The 9,710-nt window shown below is 51.0% G+C and overlaps 1 pseudogene; it reads right to left on the bottom strand.

Moving 5' to 3' along the window:
- Window positions 1-5,543: 5,543 nt before the first annotated feature.
- On the bottom strand, window positions 5,544-7,402 carry LOC136473596 (cytochrome P450 CYP73A100-like; annotated as a pseudogene).
- Between the last annotated feature and the right edge of the window lie 2,308 nt (window positions 7,403-9,710).

Genomic DNA, 9,710 nt, shown 5'->3' with positions numbered 1-9,710 from the left:
GATGGTAGCATCCAAAGACACAAGGAATTATACTGGTTCAGGCTAGAGCCCTACGTCTAGTCTCAGAGAGAGTTCGAGTTCGTGTTTCTTGGTTGAATGTTTGAAGTTCTTACAATGGGGTGTGTAAGAAGAGGGAAAGAGGTAGGAGAGTGGCGAGGGACTACCCGAATGAAGTCTCAAGAGTTCATCCCCTTGGAAGGGAGCCTGGCCGCCCTTATATAGAGTCCGGGAGGCCAGGTTACATACAAAGAGATAGGTTCTCCCGACTGAGTGGTCATGAGCTTGATGGAGTGAAAACTAGTAAACTTGGTTTGCAAGGAAGGTCGTCTTGTCTTGGCATCAGCGTACATCTGGGTATGGTTGTCGTCATGGTCTTGTGCCCACGTGGTAGCATGGCGTGGGGTGATGCTATAGTGTTGGTCATGACGGCACTGTTGGCACGGTGCAACGTGAGCTCACTGTGGCCTTCGTCATCGTCTCCTGTTCTCCTAGTGGCTTTGTGGCGATAGTGATGGAGTAGGTATCCGCCCCTTGATCGTTGGCCACCTTGCTAGTCATGGAGCCAGTGACCTCGACCTCGAGTTGCGGGGTCGAGGGCTTCATTGGCTTGGTTGGCCTTAAAGTCAAGGTCATGGTTGTGTGCCCCCATCCCATAGTGGGTGGGGCCATACGCCTGTCTCGTCGGGCCGTATTTGGACAGTGGGTCACCATACCGATCGTCACCACCTGACGGTGTCGTCTTGTCCCCATAGCGTGGTGTAGGGATGGCGTCTGTCCTAACTAAGGTGATTGTGTCCCCTCAGTCCTAGCGAGGTAAGTGGGACATGCCTACCCTTGTCAGGGTTGGCGCACCTGATGGGGCTCGACCCCTTCTCGTCCGTTCCCAAGGGTTGAGACAGAAGAGAGGTCATGCGGTGGCCACGTAGCGTGCAGTGGAAGGAGGAGGAAGAGGTCGTGATGGTCCCCTTGCCTCTGTGCATGGCCCATGTCTATGCGGTTTTGATGGGCCATGATTGTTGGGCTTATGCTAGCTTGGCCGTCGTGGACCACCCAAGCAGCTCACTAATCAGTGTCTTGAGATACCCAGGGTATCATAACCCCGGCAGTAGCCACCGACCATCTTCACGATCGTGAAGTGATCGTGGAGACGCTGATATCTACTTGTGTCAAACATAGACTCGAGGTCGTGGCTAGAGCGTTCAATGCGGTAGGTGGCTATTATGTTTCATCTCATCAAGTTGCCTTGGTGGTCCGGTACACGACTGCTCTGCTAAGCCTGGCTATGTCAGGGTGCTACGTGTTGGGGAACGAGATCCAGTCAAAATCGAGTGGTCTTGTCGATGTTGTACTGGCTCTGCCTTTTGGAGAATCTCGATTTCCCTAACCTCACATGGGCTTCTAACATTGGCTGTGAACTCCTGTTGTGTGCCACGCGGTAGAGAGGTCATGGGCTGCACAGTCCGCCCTTGGGCCTATAAATAGGGGCCTTCTCCCATTTGAACTACTCATAAACTTAGTTTGTAAAGGTTTGAAACAACTGGTTTGTAAACTATGTTATCGTAAGACTTCCGCTGTTTTTACTCTGGTACTGATATTTGAATAAATGTTGTAATACTGCAATGACTCTGTAACGTGATCCTGCTCAGAAATCGTGGATGATTCGGGGTTCCCCGAGGACACCCGACAGTCTTTCTAAGTTATTGGAAACATATGCATAAAATGTCAAAGGTCGTCGGACAGTGACAGGTGCATGTGGGCCCTATAACTTAGGAGGTTCTGCCACAGTGTACTACCTAGTCTTGTTTGCCCATGCCGTCAGGTACGAGATGGTTAGTCAGCGCCTACAATACTGTTGATGCCCTGATGCGTGTGGTTGGTTCCATCGTGTTCTTCTGGTATAGCAAATGTCAGCGCCTACCATACTGTAGGACAAATGTCGGTGCCCACAACACTATTCGTGTCTTGTCATGTCAGAAGGTTGCAAAGTACCCATCTGACATAGCCTAACAGTACTATCCGATGCGAAGGGTATGGTCCTCGGTATTGTGGTTGACTTGTGCGTCTTACCTTATCTGCTCTGCCTGATTTCTTAGGTCCTTACCGAGAGGGCGTCCCTGTTTGGTTATTTCCCAGTTGTCTCTGACCGCGCCGGTTGGAGAAGAGCTGTAAGCAGAGGTTCGGCATACTCCCGGTTCTTCCGGTCGGAGAGGCGGATCGGAGTCGGAAGCGAGCGTCGTCCCTCCTTGGCCAGACCTTTCGATCGGAGAGGCGGGTCGGAGTCGGAAGCGAGCGTCGTCCCTCCTTGGCCAGGCCTTCTGGTTGGAGACTGGATCACCTTTCCGCCCTGTCGTTACGTATCTAGGTCGGCCCAGAAGTTGTGCGTCGTTCGCAACATCATCTGCTAGGCCAAGCTTTTGCTGGGAAGCAGGTCCATTAGGGACCTCGGGTTTATGAACCCGACAACGGCTATCGATCCTAAATCACCCACACCATCTATGGTGTCTTGAGTGGAAACAAAAATTGCTCCTATCAATATACCTTTGCCTTGAGTCCATTTTTATTTTTCTCTTTCTTCTTTTCTAAATATGAAAAACTTGATTATCGCTTTTGTGGCCATCATCTTCACCATGACCGTCATCTAGCTTCATCACTTGGATTGGACTACCTTATCTAAATCACGCTTAGATCAAATGTTAGTCTTAGGTTTCATCAATTATCCAAAACCAAACTAGGCTTTCACCCTTTCACTATTTTCTTGTCAATGGTATCTATGCATCTAGAACCCTGTTATTTCTTTCTAATTCCTCCCTCAACTCCTTCTCCTTCCGTAGGACGGCCAGGAAGTCACGTCGGATTCCATGCGGAGGGTTGTCTCTGGCGTCGAGGGGTGAAAACAGGTCCAATATCCCTGCTGGCCCAACAATATAATGCCCCAAATCCCCAATCCAGGGCGTAAACGACCCTAGCAGTCTTTGCATTGGCATCCACCGTCGCACTCACTGCTCAGCGACCGCACGCGGCACACCCCACACCCACGCGAGCGCAGCTGCGCCCAAGGGCCAAGGCCCCAGCGGCAGCTGCTGTCGCCTAGCGCTTGTCGGCACGCCGCTCGCCCGCTCCGCTCGCAGTAGTCACGCTGGCGCCGCCATGCCGCGCCGCTCGCCGTATCCCATTGGCCGCCACAGCCTCGCGCCGCTCGCAGGTTGCAGATGCGGCCACGGCGGAAGCCGTGCGGCGGTGGCTGGGGAGAAGGCCCTCCGTGTGCGGCAGGGAGCGAGGGAGGTGGTGGGGTGCTCGGGTCATGGGGAACGCACGTGAGCGAGTGCGTCTGCCGTCATCCACACACGCCAGCGAGTGGGCTTCTCCAGAGAGTATCGTTGCGCCGAATGAGAGGTTAATGAATGGGCCAGACCAAAAAGGCCTAGACAAAAAAAAAAAAAAGAGATAGAAATTTTGTCTCTTTATTATTAGGTATAGATTTAATCTAAAATTTGTTTTACTTTAATTTTATTATACTTCTTGAGATATATACAAGACTCCATAATACCCAGCATTGTTTGAACCCAGTTCTCTCATGCCTCCAAGGAAGGCAGGGGTAACTGTTAAAATCCCTATTACTTTAGTATGTATTATGGGGCAAGCGGCAAGCCTCTCCTAATTTTTATATTAAAAGAGGTAAAATTTCTCTCCTATTTTTTATCCACTTTCCCCAAACTATTCAGATAATAGCGATTTCCATCCTATTTTTTTACTTGTCAAACTGCACTCACGTCTTCCGTGTTTCGTATCGTATGTGATCTGGACTTAAGACACGTGCTCATATAAGTTAGAATAATTCGCGTCTATACGGAGTCTGATTCAGAGACGTATTGGGTCAAGTCCTCTGTATCTCGTATGTGGTTTAGACTCACGAATTAGAACAACTTGCATCTATCAGTATATTTGGTTTTGTTGCAATGCACGGGCACATTTGATAGTTAAGAAAAAAGAGAGCCCAAAATAACTAAAGATTTAAATAAAAAACTTTTGTTTCCTTGTTTTGATATTTCTGAAAAGTAGGGAAGTGAGTCTGCTTCAATTGGTTGGGTGGAAGGTATCATCATGCGTCAAACAATCTAGGATTGAGTCATATTCAACTCAAATTTATGTGTCTGTTTTCTTGTTATTAAAATAAAAAACCGCATACTTCCTCCTAAGTTGTTCTTTTTAAAAGATTTGTAAAAGGCGTGTGTCTTTTCTTTTGCCCAATGGAGAAAATGGAAAATCAAAGCAAATTGATGTTAGAACTCTTTCCTGTTGTCCAATGGAGAATCAAGGCAATCTAATGTTGGAATTTTCTCTTTGATTTTTAAAAGGCCTGTAAAAAGTGTATTTTCTTTAGCCCAATGGAGAATCAAGGAAAATTGGTGTTGAATTCTTTCCTCCATACCAATGGAGAATCAAGGCAAACTGATGTTGAATTCTTTCCTTTAGTCCAACGGAGAATAAGGTTTATACAAAAAATGTTTTTTAGGCCAATGGAGAATCAAGGCAAATTGATGTTGAATTCTTTCCTTTAGCCCAAAATGCCCAATGGAGAATCAAGGCAGATTGATGTTGAATTTTCTCTTTACTAATTTGTAAAAATTGTCTTTCCTTTAGCCCAATGGAGAATGAAGGCAAATTGATGTTGGAGTTTTCTCTCTAAACTACTCTCTCCGTCCTCTGAGCAAACTTTTTTATCCAAGAGTATCCATCGTATTAGATCAGGACCATGGGTTCGTCTCGTCCCTAAGCGCCCGCGACTCCTTGTACGCTGCACATTCATTGCTTCGGCCGTTCTCCCGTCGCTTCAAATATCTCTCCGTCCCCTCCCGTTAGGATTCCATCCAATGTCCTCCACCAGTATGTCGCTGCGTGTGCCTCCGCGATCGTTCTTCACCATCGCGCCTCACCACAACCTTCGTCGACTGCAATGGAGCGCCAGGGCGCCGCCATCGATCTGGGTCTTGTGCGTGGCGTGAACTGGGCGCCAGATTCCTGCGATGAATCCAACGATTCTTCTGCGAGCGAGGTGCGTTTTATTACGGATTCTTTGGCCTGTGAAACTGAAGTGCCTGACTCCAAAGAAACCTTTGCCGATGTTGATCAAAGTGATGTTGCCGATGCCCTACTACGTATGGCCTCTACTGATGTTAGCACATTCAAACCGGTCAAGGTGCTTATGACAAGGCTAAAACGATGGAGACTTATGGACGGAGAGAGTATTAATTTCAGATTAAATCAATTTTTATTTCCATATATACTCAACCTTGTTGGGAGCACATTTCCTTAAAAAGAAGGGCACTGAAAGTCTGAAACAGTTCTTAAACTTGCATGGCATGTAACTGCTAGTCTCTCGTATTGGAGTACCTAGGGCGCGTGGAGGAACACGACAAGGTGGCCGTTGTTTCAATCGATTTGAAAACCGCGAAAATGGTTGAAAGACAAGGGAATGCAAACGGGAAACAGAGCAGGACTCTGAGTCTGAACTATTTTAAATAAATTAGATAACTGGTGACAGTAATATTTCAGTTTCAAAATCACAATCCCAAAAACTCAAACAATAAATTCGTTTTGAACCCTTACTGGACATTTCTCCTGTACTAAGTCGTATACTAGAAAACTGGTAACTAATAAAAACGAAAATGAGTGGGTACTGGGTAGGGGTAACATTCATCTGCAGAAAATGTCGCGCAGCATTCGTGGTTAGCTATCATCATCATGCAGAGACGGGGTGGAAGGCAATGACAGAGTGCTTTGCAATGTGCAGGCTGAACTGTCCTCCTTTCTCGCTGACGTCGAGCTTCTCCACGCCCGGCGGTGGTACCATCTCGAAGCTGCGCACGAGCTTCCCGACGATGAGCGCGAGGATGGGCAGCGCCAGGATGATCCCGGGGCAGCTGCGGCGGCCCACGCCGAACGGCAGGAACCGGAAGTCCACCTTCCCGCCGACGGTGGCGTCCACGCTCTTCTCCTCGCCAAGGAACCGCTCCGGCCGGAACTCCTCGGGCTTCTCCCACAGCTCCGGATTGTTGGCCAGCCACCATGCGTTGACCACCACCTTGGAGCCCTTGGGGATGGTGTAGCCGCCGAGCTTGGCCTCCTCGAGGTTCATGTGCGGGACGAGGAGCGGGATGGGCGAGTGGAGGCGCAGCGTCTCCTTGATGACGGCCTGCAGGTAGGGGAGGCTGTGGATGGTGGACTCTGTGATGGGCTCGTCGAGGCCGACGACGGCCTTGATCTCGTCGCGGACCTTGCGCTGCACAACCGGGTGGTTGACGACCTCTGCGAGCGCCCACTCGATGGACCAGAGCGTGGTCTCGATGGCCGCGACGTTGATGTTCTCGACGATGTAGATGACGTTCTCCGAGGTGATCTCACCGTTCTTCTCCGCCTGGAGGATGTGGTCGATGGCGCACCTGAGCTTGTTCTTGTCCCCCGGCGTGTCCATGACCTTTCTTCTCTTCTCGACGTAGTTGTTGTTGAAGAAGGCGAGCCTCCTGGTCTGCAGGTCCTTTGCACTTCCTGAGGTAGCCGCGCAGGAAGGGGCGCAGGATGGGGATGAAGTCGCCGTAGTTGTAGTCGAAGCTCTGCGCGAGGCGGCTGCGCTCGGAGTTGAACCTGGTGGCCTCCACGAACATGGGGTCGTCGACAGAGTCGAAGCCCGCGTCGAACATCATCCGGTACATGATGTTGTAGAGCATGAGCTGCAGCCTGCGGCGCACGACGAAACCGGCGCGCTGGGCCGCGCCGTCCGCGGAGATGTCGGAGACGACGGCGTCCATCTCGGCCTCCCACATGTCCCTGTACTGCTGCACCACGCGCACGGTGAAAAAGGGCAGCGTCATGACACGGCGCATGCGGCGCCAGTGGTCGCCGTACTCGGTGAAGACCATGTCGGCGCCGTTGGCGGTGAAGATGTCGAAGACGACGTTGCGGGGGCGGGAGCCGAACTCCACCCCCTGCGTGTGCAGCACCTCCGTGGCGAGGCGCGGGTCGGAGACGACCACCAGGTTGCGCACGCCGAGGCGGAGGCGGAAGACGGGCCCGTACCGCGCGGACAGGCGCGCCAGGAAGCGGTGGCTGAGGTCGTTGCCCACCTGCAGCCAGTTGCCGAACACGGGCACGCCCGCCGGCCCCGGCGGCGCGTTGGCGGCGCCAGCGTTGCCAGTCGCGGCAATGCCGAGGAAGACGGCGGCCGGGAGGAGCATGCCAAGCGAGGGGTGCTGCGCCTGGAGGAAGGACCTGAGGAGCCAGTGCACGGCTAAGGAGACGGCCGTGGCGACGGCCACCCTGGCCGCGGACACCGCCATGCTGCGCTCTGCTGCTGACCGCTTAATTAGTCGGTGTGTTGATCAAAACGATATGTTGCTCTGCTGTGTTCGGCTGCTGCTGGGTTGGGTGGTGCGGCCCGTGGCGCGTGGTTATATAACGACGGCCGCTGGGGCTGCCTCGGTTGGTGGCAGTGGGGAAACGTGGCGGTACCGGGGAATTCCTTGGTTTGTGCCGGAAATCCGTGTGCGCCGTCGCCGAGCAAGGAAACTGGGTTGGTTGGGTTGCCGTCTTGCCGAGGGGGAGTGCATGGTTCGACGGCTCGTGCTCGTGTGGTGGATCACTGGTCAGAGTTGACCAGCTGGGGGTAGAGACGTTAGTTGGTTGGTGGGTCTGGGGCTCTGGGCAATAGCAAAATTGCACTAAGGTGGTCTGGTGTCTGACCGCTCTGACCTGGTCCTGGGTTGGTGCGATGCGATTTTTGGCCACCGGTGTTTGGTTTATAGTCCGTCACATCACAGGTTTGACGCTAATTTAAAGTATTAAACATAGACTAATTATAAAACTAATTACATAATTTAAGATTAATTTACGACATGAATATACTAAACCTAACTAGTCTATGATTCAACAATGTGGTGCTACAGTAACATATGTTAATGATGGATTAATTAGTCTTAATAATTCGACTCACGAATTAGTCATGGCTTCTGTAATTAGTTTTATGATTAGTATCCGAACACACGATGTGACACCCAATGTGACACCTCATAAACTTTAGTCCTTGAATCCAAACAACGAAGATGATAGCGTCATAAGATAGATCTCGGTCGGGTTTTGTCGCCGGACCAAAATAGTTGGAATCCTAACCCATGGTATGTAGGACTGTGACAGGAGGGGCCGACAATGCTGCAACCGTTCTCTGGCACTGTTGCCACAAGTCTAACGCCGCACTATCAACAGCTGCCTACCACTATGTGGCCATCCCTGGATGAGCCTTCTCGAGGCTTTCTTGGTGCGCTAGGAGCCTCTCTTGGCTGGAGGGGCTCATAAGCGGCTCCGGAGCCCTGGGCCCTTGGAGCTTAGGTAGTTCCTTGTCTCGACGCATCACGCCCGTTGCGTGACCCTACCGAGGGAGTGGATGACAACGCCTCGTAGCCGTTCGAATGGGTAGATTGTGCAGCATCTCTGTACCTATCGAGCTCTGGGCACCTGACAAATTCCTGAACCGGCTTCTGGCTAGGGTCTGGACATCGGTTGTCGTCCGAGCGGTCGCTCGGGTGGACAGATCAGGCTTGGGTTCCTGTTGTTCGATAGCCCAAGGGCTATAGCCAAGCCCCCGAGCCCCGAGTGATGGCTGCGGGCGTGCTCGAGGTTGCCCTGACTCCATTAGAGGGTACACGCGAGCGTATCCGATGAGTAAAGCCCCCGAGTCCCCAAGCGATCCAAAGGATCGGTCGAGAGATCAGTCGATTCACTACATCTTTTCTGGGACTTAACGTACCCCCATGTTACACTTTCATCATCATCTTATGGAGACCTTTCACCTACTCTATCTTCAGAAACTCTAAGTCCATTTCATACTCAAGGAGGGTAGTTCCTAGTAAAATTATCCCTTGCCTCTAAGCTAATAAAGACCTTTTGATGAATTGATAACTTGTATGGTTTTCTAGTCTAGAGCTGATGAGTTACTTACCTTAAACTTACGAGTTCTTTGAGTCATTTGTGTGGATTAGTTCCAGATTGCGGGTGTGCAGTCATTTAGAGATCAAGTCAAAGTCCTCAAGGATTCAATGCCTCTCTCCCCATCACTTAGTCACATCCAACATTTGTCAGGTATAAAGCTAGTTACCCCGCTGTTCGCAACAAGTTATCTTCGGTTCTTCGACCTACTGCCCAGGAAAGATCGGACCACCCTCAAGGAGGCTCCTTAGCGCTGTGTCGTTCATCATCGAAGCATCCACGACCTTGCAGTGTGGAGGTTCTGGCCTAATTTTCACTAGCAGCCAGGCTAGGGGGCTGCCCTCTAGTGAGGGTCCTTGTCCCTAGTAGGAGTGTCTTGGGAGCGGAGTCGAAGCGAAAGAGACGTCCGAAAGCCGATAGGAGATAGAGGGGTATTTTTTATTTTCTTTTGGAGAGAGGGACATGGTTTTAAGATATCTCAAAATAATTATATGGATATGAGATGTGTTGACGCTGGAAGGTGCTCTGAGTCACACACCAAGAATGGCTAGCATGCCTGGTGAGTTGAAATAAACCCTCAATGCAATAAGAACGCAGCAAGATCGACGAAACCAATCTAGAGACTGGCTGGGCCGATGTTGAGCCCATTCTTCGCTTGACAAGGCTCCCAAACTTCTCCCGAGAAGACTAGTTGAGGAGGAGCACATGGAGGTTACCCTAGGACTAGCAAGGCA

The sequence above is a fragment of the Miscanthus floridulus genome, chromosome 8, assembly GCF_019320115.1.
Source record: "Miscanthus floridulus cultivar M001 chromosome 8, ASM1932011v1, whole genome shotgun sequence".
Lineage (NCBI taxonomy): Eukaryota > Viridiplantae > Streptophyta > Magnoliopsida > Poales > Poaceae > Miscanthus > Miscanthus floridulus.
Note: the sequence above shows the minus strand (reverse complement) of the source record. Positions and strands in the feature narration are given on the sequence as shown.